Source organism: Gopherus flavomarginatus, chromosome 1 (assembly GCF_025201925.1).
Source record: "Gopherus flavomarginatus isolate rGopFla2 chromosome 1, rGopFla2.mat.asm, whole genome shotgun sequence".
Lineage (NCBI taxonomy): Eukaryota > Metazoa > Chordata > Testudines > Testudinidae > Gopherus > Gopherus flavomarginatus.
In genome coordinates this window covers 377,490,895-377,500,780 of record NC_066617.1, presented here as the reverse complement: position 1 = coordinate 377,500,780, position 9,886 = coordinate 377,490,895, and the positions used below count along the sequence as shown (strand labels likewise).

At 44.9% G+C, this 9,886-nt stretch overlaps 1 pseudogene; it reads right to left on the bottom strand.

Moving 5' to 3' along the window:
* Positions 1 to 7,989: 7,989 nt before the first annotated feature.
* On the bottom strand, positions 7,990 to 8,938 carry LOC127044716 (olfactory receptor 52N4-like; annotated as a pseudogene).
* Positions 8,939 to 9,886: the final 948 nt, after the last annotated feature.

Below are 9,886 nucleotides of genomic sequence, written 5' to 3'. Positions count from 1 at the left end.
GGAGTAGAAGAGAAGTTGTCCAACTCTGAGGCAGAACAGTGTCTCCTGTATTAACCGTACGTTCCCCTGACTTACTGTGTGTGCCGAGGGTCTAGGGTGTTGGTCGCAGTATAAATACCTGGATGGAGAGACAATGTGAATCTGAGACACTATATCCTCTACTGGAGGCTGGTTTCATGGAGGGAGTAGATTGGTCTCTCTTTTCACTCTGATAAATGACATTTTCATTATTCAGAGAAATGAATTATGAAGAACTGACCCTACTAATTCCAATTCCATATTTTATGGTGCTCCCTGCTCAATAAATCCTGCACATCCTGGGGTGGGAACCTTACTAGGCTCCAGTAGAAATCACGAGTGTGAATACTGATTATCCACCATTGTTCCTTAGGCTTTTCCTACACTGACATGTTTTATTTATTTATTTATTGATTGTAAATAATCCCCTTTTGCCAAAGACACAGGGGCAGCGTACACACTGCAAAGCCACTTTCAACGACAGACTCCTCAGCGTCAGTGACATCATATAACCATCTCGACAAGACTTTTCCATAAACTTTTTCTGGCAAAGTGCCAGTGTAGACGCTGGTGCTTGTTTTGATCACTGTAATTGGTCTCTGGAAGGCTTCCCACATTGCCCATCCTGACTGCTCTGGGGAAGAGTTGAAACTCCTCTCTCCTGCAACAAGGTAAACACTTTCTGCCCCTCCCCCTTTAAAGGCTTCCAATTTTGAAATTCCCCTTTCTGTTTGCTCGGTGTGGAGTGCTCACGTCACACCTTCCTAGGTTGTCGTGGTGGCTAAATGCTGCGGACACTGTGGAGCTTCTGGAGCTGCTCGGTATTTGGGGAGGAGGCTGTGCAGTCCCAGCTGTGCTCCAGCTATAGGAATGCTGTCAAGGTTTTTCCCCCACGTTGAGCTTTAGAGTACAAAAAGTGGGAACCTGCATAAACACTTCTAAGCTTAATTACTAGCTTAAATTCGGTACACTGCACCAGCCAGAAGTCAGTGTCTGGCACACTTTCTGTTCCCCCCAAAACCTTCCCTGGGGAACCCAAGACCCAAACCCCTTGGGTCTTAAAAGAAGGAGAAATTAACCATCACCCTCCTTTTCCCCCCAGACTCTCCACTCCCTGGGTTGCCTTGAGAGGTTTCACACTGATCCAAACTCCTTGGATCTTAAAACCAAGAGGAATTAACCATCCCCCTCCTTTTCCCCCCAGACTTTCCCCTCCCTGGGTTGTCTTGAGAGGCTTCTCACCGATTCAAACTCCTTAGATCTTAAAACAAGGAAAAACCAATCAGGTTCATAAAAAGAAAACTTTTAAATAAAGAAAGAGAAAAAGTAAAATTTATCTCTGTAAAATGAGGATGGAAAATTCTTACAGGGTACTCAGATTCATATAGACTAGAGGGTCAAGTATCAGAGGGGTAGCCATTTTAGTCTGGATCTGTAAAAGCAGCAAAGAATGCTGTGGCACCTTATAGACTAACCGACGTTTTGGAGCATGAGCTTTCGTGGGTGAATACCCACTTCTTCAGAAGAAGTGGGTATTCACCCACGAAAGCTCATGCTCCAAAACGTCGGTTAGTCTATAAGGTGCCACAGCATTCTTTGCTGCTTTTATAGATTAGAGGGACTCTCCTCCCGCCACCAGCCTGAGATTCAAAGTTACAGCAAACAGAGGTAAAAATCCTTCCAGCAAAAACACCATTTACAAGTTAAGAAAACAAACATAAGACTAATCCACCTTGCCTGGCTATTACTTACTATTTTGAAACCTGAAAGACTGATTCGGAAAGATTGGGAAAGTCTGGATGTACCTCTGGTCCCTCTTAGCCCCACGAGCGAACAACGAACAACACAAAAAGCACAAAAAAAGACTTCCCTCCACCAAGATTTGGTCCTCTGGTCAGGTGTCAGCCAGGTTTACTGAGCTTCTTAACACTTTACAGGTAAAAGAGACATTAACCCTTAACCATCTGTTTATGACAAATGTCAGTCCCTAAGGGCAGATTTCATGCAGTGTGTGGGAAAAGTGCTCTGATCGGGACACACTGCTGTACACAGCAAAGGTGAAGGAACTGAGGCAAATGTACCACAAGGCAAGGGAGGCAAACAGTATCTCTGGTGCTGTGCCACAGACCAGCCATTTTTATAAGAAATTGGATGTTGTCGTCACCGGTGACCCCATTTCAACTGCCAGCAGCCCCATGGCTACTTTGGTGGGGGTTCTCCTGTCAGCATATATAATCTACATCTCTGAGAGGTGGTAGCTAGGTCAATTTAAATTCTTCGGTAGACGTGATACTTTATATACCAGGGTTAGACTGATATAGCTACATCTCTCAGTGGTGTGATTTTTTTTTTTTTTGCTATAGCAAAAAAGAGAAAATACAATTTTAATTTGTATTAGCAGAGGCAGAGCATGCAAGTCACATGAGGGGATAGTAGCAATTTTCTTGGCCCTGGTTAGACCTCAGCTGGAGTATTCTGTTCAGTTTGGGTCTCCAATATATAGGAACCTGAAAAGGATCCTGATGAGAGTGACAAAGACGATCCACAGGATGGAATACAAGTCATATGAGCAAAGGCTGAAGGAAAAGGGTATGTTTAGTTTGGAAAATGGAGGATTAAGGGAGGACATGACAGCAATCTTGAGATACTTGAAAGGCTGCCATTAAAACTATGGAGGAGTGTTGCACATAGGGCAGGGAAGAGGCAATAGTTTTAAACTACAGCACAGCAGATTTAGATTTAATCTCAGATAAACTTCCCAAATGTAAGAACAGACGCGCTGGCAGGTTGTGAAAAGTCCTTCACTGGAGGTTTTCAACATGAGACTAGATAGTCATCTGTCTTGGATGGTTTCAACACAACAAATCCTGCAACTTGGCAAGGGTTAGACTGGCTGATCATTGCAGCCCCCTTCTAACTCTATCGCTCTTTGATTCCATGATATGAAATCCTAGTGCAGACCAGTTCTTACTCAAAGACAAGTTATGGAGCTCAGTACTGGGGTAACTGGGTGAAAGTTAATGTCCTCTGTTATAGAGGAGGTCACACTGGATGATCTAATGAACCCTACAAATCTATCTATATAGAAAGTAGTTCAGGCATTTAAATTTATTCTGTCTCATAACACACTGACAAGAGAACATTCATTTACACTGAAAAAATGAACATAGAAAATTGATTAAAAAAAAGTTCTTACATAATCCATATTTGGCCTGTGGAACTCCTTGCCACAGATATTATTGGAGCAAAGAGCTTAGCTGAATGGGAGTCACAAATGGATTGGCCATAGTTAGTATTGATGGTGTCACCAACCATAGTTAAGTCTGTCTTACACCATCAACTACAAGACTTCATTTTCGGTTGCCTATAAGTTTGCTAAACATTAACAAGCAGCTGGCTCCTGAGGTTTTACTCAATTCTTACTCCAGACTGGATGTTTTTTCTGGATGACTGCTTGAGGGCTTTTCTTCACTTTAAACACGACATGGGGGCTGCCATAGCTCTTCATGAGGGCCTGAGCAAACTGCATCCCTCAGCCTCCGAATCTGGCCTTGTCCTGGAGGTCTACTAACAACTTTCATCCAGAAGGGTCCATTGTGCCCCTGAAATGCAGCCACCTCAGGGCTGCAGCTCATCACCAAGGGGCACAGCAAAGAGTGACATTTTGGCCCAGGATACTAGAGGAAATTCAGCACCTGTGGCAAGGACCGTGGGATGTTTGGTGGCTGTGTGGAGCAGAAATAAAAACAAATCTATTCTCTACCCCATCATGCATACGTTACACTTGGATTGTTGAACAGCAAGAGATGGTACCTGTGATTTCTGAGATGGAAGCCTCTTCGCTAGGAATCCCCCTCAGGTAGCCGTGTCTCACACCTCTCTCAGCTCAATATCTGCAGCAGCATCCCATGCCGAGAGCTGACACAGGATGTGCACTGTTTATTATATAGCTCTGTGCAATCCCAATGGGGTTCGCTCAGCCTCTAGGGGAGAAGCAGCATCTGTATGCAAACAGCCTGGAGACCAGAGACACTCTAGCCAATGTCTTTCTTTCCATGTCTGCGCTTCTGTGTTTTTTGTCCAGATTTAGGAGTAAACAGTAATTAAGGGACCTTCCCAAAGGGAGATGAGAACTCTTGGGCTCTGCGCTGAGTCAGAGAGGAATTGGCTGCTCTGTGTATTTGTGTATATTTAAAAATTATAGTTGATTACTTAGAAACCTAGGGATTTTGCCTTTGTCTTTGAGGATCGAATGCCGTGTAAATGCCCAGGATGGATGGGCAGATAGTAGACAGATAGATTTGGAGAAAGATGACTGAGGGGAGACATGAAAACTTTCTGGAGGCACAAGGGATTTTCGCTAATGGATTAGAGATCAATAATTCTCATCAGTAGCTATTATCATACCTTGTAGAACCTTTCACTGATGGATCTTCCAAAATCCTAGCAAAGGAAAGTCACTATGAACATATCCCCATTTATCCATAGGCAACCTGAGGTACAGGGAGACATGACTTGGCCAAAATCAAATAGAGAATGACAGACAGAACCCAGGAGTTCTGAGTTCCCTGACATAAAAAACGGTCTCTCCATCAGTAACTGAGCGCATGATAAGTGGGAAATGGAGTCATGCTGTTGTAGGGCCTCTTCACTGGGTAGGAGTGAGGGACTTCTACAGGGTGCAACCTGAAAGAGGGGCTCCCGTGAGCCCTCTCACATACCAGCCTGGGCCCCTCTCACACGGTGAGGCTGTGAAAAGCTGCAAGCCCCTCCAGGTCTTGCACTTACATATCCATATGCAGACAGAGACACACCCAGCTGCAGTTACGTGAAAGCTTTCAAAAGCCATCCCTGAACCAGCAATAGAGAGGCTCCAGCCAGTTCCCCCAACTCCCCAGCCTAGGATCTCAGAGCTGTGCTGTCTTGCCCTTGTCAGAAGACTGACCAGTGTACGTTTTTTCGAATCCTCAGTTTCTATGTACACTTTAACCAAAGCAAAAGAATTTTGTGTAATCTCCTAGTAATAAAACCACTGAAATCTATCCTGACTGTGTTTCACCTTCTTGCACTATACACACAAATTTCTGCTCCTGCATCTTCCCATCCAAGGTGTTCATTGCCAATAATGCTGCTTTTACACCCAATATGATAAGTGATGGACACCTGAGGAGCTTCTGTGCTCAAGGTAGCAGCATTCACATGGTCTCCCTGCAGCCTACTTCCTCCCAGCGCTGGTCATTTATTCCCCAGGTGATCAGTGGAATTGCAATGACAGCACCTTCTGGGATCTTCTCTTTTTACAGGATATTTGGGTCAGGATTAGATGAATGGTTTGGAGGATGTGAGTACCAGCTTCCCAGCCAACCTCTTTCTTCCCAGGGGTAAAACAGGAGCCCTTCTTCCCACCAAGTTTAAACCCCTCCAACTGTGGTATGTTTAAAATAGATACCAGTGTCTACCAAACATCATCAGCTAGGGCAGCCATCTCATCCACAGTTTTCAACCTTTTTCCCATAAAAATTGTTTTACTTCTTCTTTACATATTTTTAAGAAATGCTCCTGAGAAACAAGGTCAAACATTTCCTCAAAGCTTGTAACACCTTTGCCCCTTATCCTCTTTGTAGTAAGATGAGGCCTTGAAATATAAACTCTTGTGTCAAAGGCCTAGTCTGAGGCCTGAAGCCTAAACCAAAGTACTTCCAGGCACTGCTAAACAAAAGCTGGGCTATGAGCCAGAGGCAGGCCTCACTCACAGAAATTGGTGAGAAGAGGGTTGTTAGAAGCAGGTGTGTTCACACATAAGGGCTAATAAGAGGAACTTATGCCAAGATGGGACCTGGACAGCCTGAGACAAGGACACTCCATTGACATAACGTGGAACAAGCAGGTGCATCTTAAAGACAGGACAGCATGATGGATAGATCTGTATGTCTGGAACACATGATCAGAGGGGAGACAGCACCCTAATGAGCCAAGGAGCTGTACCTCCACAAGTCAGGAGGGATGAGTAATCTGTCCTGTAACTGTATAAATGTAGGTCCTGGAGTGCGTGTCTTTGTCTAGCCTGGGGGGCAGTGGAAAGTCCTACTACTGACTGAGCTGTGTCCATTGCCAGGGGACACATATTCGTAGTATGTCCTGCAGAGTCTATAGGAAACTATTATTGTGTTTCATTTGACAATAAACCTGGCTCGGGTTCCTTCGTACCTTAGTACAGTCAGTGATCTTTGGGGGTTCTCTCTGGGTCTACTGTGTCAGCTCTCTGCGCAGAGCCAGGGCAGCACACAGAGGGAACACTCACACAGCCAACTGTTATCATCATCGAACCAAGAACAGAGCACCACACCAGTAGCTACTAACAACACTCTTTCCCATCAAATCTTTCATTTTTGTATACATATTTCCACATTACTGGTACCAGCCCCTTGTAATGATTCCGAAATTTCACTCAATATATTTCGTAGGCAATCTGAAGTTGATTCAAAATTATTTCTTTTTATATACAATAATCGAAAACATTCTCAATTAGCTTTTTATTGAGTATATGCAGAGCTTTACTGGTTAACTTTGAAACTAAAGTGTGCATCTTCTGGTCATCTGGAATCTTATGAATCACACAGCCTCTCAAAGATAGCGAAGTATTCAGCAGTACCACCTGCCTTGTATATTTGATCATTGAAATGCTTATTTAACAAGGTTTCTTTAAGGGACATGTCATTCTATTACTGATGTATAAATAAGGGGGAAAAGCTTGAGATAGGGACTCATTTGGGGGACTCTTCGGGACTGATTTCTCCCTCTGAATGCATCTTCTGTTCCCCACTGGCAGATGGGCTGATACTGTGTCACTCGAGAGCCACTCTCAGCTTTGGTAATTATCAAGGGTTGGGGGTGTTTTACTAATCTTGTTGCGAACTTGTGTAAGTGCTTGAGACTAGCAAAGTTTAGCTTTAAATGAAAATACTCTCATGTTGTGCTGTTTGTGCAGCCATCTATCGGTCAGACAGCCACGTCTCGCCTGATTTATTTCCCTGACACCACCTCGCACAGAGTAAAAGTTACCAAGAGCTTTGGGTTGAAAGAACCTCGGGTAACAGGGCGGGGACTTGGGAAATGGGGTGGGAGCAGAGCAGATGCAGGAAGAGGTGTGCAGGGACAGGGATTTGGGGAAGAGTGTGGAATGGGGCAGAGCTGGGCAGGAAGAGGTGGGGGCAGGGCATGGGGAGAAGGAGGGGAGGGTTGAGAACCCACCCGCCAGAGGTGAAGTCTGTGCCTATACTTATACAGATCCTATATGTACCTGCCCCCGGTGTAACCCACAAGACCCATTCCCATCCCAGAGCTCAGGGGGAACCCAGGAGGCCTGATGGGATCTCTCTCTCTCTTTCTCTCTCTCTCTGCATAGTAACAAAGAATATCCATTAAAATTTGAAAACTAACCAGTTTCCTTAAGTGACTTTCCACAAGATGTTAAACATGTTTATGTAAGAGCTTAATAGATTTATTATTGCTTTAATTTTCTTTCTTTTATATTGGAATTAGAAACACTGCTCCTCTCAGCTAGCTGCCAAGTTATGTGCCAAAACATTAAGTTTTCAAGTGCATAAGTAGTCACTGGAATCACAGTTAAAGTTGCTCCCACCCACAACCCCCCGCACCAAAATCTGAAATGAAGTCCCTGCAGGAAGTTATGGGAAGGTGGAGAAAACTCAATAATTGAAGAGGGGAGAAGAGCGAGTGACCCAGGCAGAGTCTTTGGGGGAAGAAATGGGGCAGTGAGTGGGACCTGAAAGGTCCAGTTACCCACAGTTAGAAATGTGGCCACCCTATGAATGCACAGAGGACGATTCTGCAGTTTGCCATGCTGACACAGCACAGTGTGGTCAGGAAAGTGATTCACAAAAGAGGGCCCAGGGCTGTGTCACTAGCCAGCTCTGCACAGAGATTGCTCTGAGAGCCAGAGCACCAACTTTAGGTCCCTTTATAAGTAAAGAGCCGGAGCAGTCTGTCCTGGATCTGTTTGGTCCTCATCCCATAGATGATGGGATTTAGCATGGGGGGGCACCAGGAGGTAAACGTTGGTCATGAGAACATGGAAATGCAAGGCAACATAGTGCTCATAACGGTGTGTGAGGGAGGAGAAGAGACATGAAATGTAAAGGGCTAAGATGGCACAGACGTGGGAGCTGCAGGTCCTGAATGTCTTGAGCCAGGTGTCCTTTGTGGGGACGTGGAAGATGGCCCTGAGGATCTGGGTGTAGGACACAGCGATAAAAAGCACATCCAGACAAGTCACAAAGAATACCACAAAGAGGCCGTAGTAACTACTGACATGGATGTTGCCGCAGGCCAGCTTCACCATAGCAATGTACTCACAGTGCGTGTGGAGGATGATGTTCGTTCTGCAATATGGCCACAGTTTTGCCAGGAAGGGAATGGGCAGTGCGAGCATGCTTGCACGCAGCACCACGACCAAGCCAATCTTGGCCACCACGGGATTTGTCAGGATGGTAGAATGTCTCAGGGGATGGCAGATGGCCACATAGCGATCCAAAGCCATGGCTACCAGGATCCCAGACTCCATAGCTGAGAAGCAGTGAATGAAGTACATCTGGGTGAGGCAGGCACTGAAATTGATCTCCCTGGAATTGAACCAGAAGATGCTCAGTGTCTTGGGCAGGATGGATGTAGTCAGGACCAGGTCAGAGACAGCCAGCGTGCAGAGGAAATAGTACATGGGCCCATGGAGGCTTTGTTCCATCTTCACGATGAATAGGATGGTGAAGTTCCCTGAGACAGCTATGATGTACATGGTGCAGAAGGGGATGGAGATCCAGATATGGGCTGTCTCCAGGCCAGGAATGCCCAGCAGGATGAAGGTGGAGGGGTTGATGAAATCAGTTTTGTTGGAATCTGACATGGAGTAGAGGAGAAGGTGTACAAATGTGTGGCAGAACGGTGTCTCCTGCATGCACCGTACGTTCCCCTGACTTCCAGTATGTGCCCAAGCTCTAGGGTAGTGGTCGCAGTAAATATTCCTGGATGGAGAGACAATGTTAATATGAGACACTGCATGCACTCCTGGAGGTGTTCTCATGGGTGAAGCAGATTTGTCACTCTTCACACTGATAAATGACATATTCATAATTCAGAGAAATGAATTATGAACAACTGACCCTACTAATGCCAATTCCAAATATGATGGTGCTCCGTGCCTCAATAATTCTTACACATTATGGTGTGGGAAAACTGAATGGGCACCAGCTGGAAACACAGGTGTGGACAGTGGCATTCCATCATTCTTCTTTAATGCATTGAAACCCAGGGTACAGGGTCTATGCTGTAGGGATTTCCACATTCACCCAGTTGCTCACAATCTGAGTATGAAAAATTCCAAACCTTTTTGAAGACATGTGACATGGGAAACATCCCAATTCGTACACACTGCAGGAAAAAATAAACATCTGTGCATCATTGATAGCAGTTCCATGGTCATTCATAGCAGTGACTAAAACAAAGACAATGCTGGCAAATAGAAAGGGGGTTTCCAAGACAGGCATTGAGAATTAGGGAGGGTGACATAGCCTGGGACTGTTTAATTTAGAGAAGAGACAAAGAAAGGGACATAAGATAGAGGAGAATAAACTAGACGATTGGAACTGGTCACATTCCAATGGAGAAACAAAGACCAGTTCCCAACCAGTAATATCTATAGACACTTCGTGCTACAAAAGTGCTAAATCCCCAAAGCTGTAGGAAATTATCAGCAAAACTGATTGGGAGGACAAATATAGACAGGGAAATAAGAATAAAAACTGGGAGTTCTTTAAGAAAAGTTCTTTAGAGAGCTAAAAATCTTCTTTTCCAC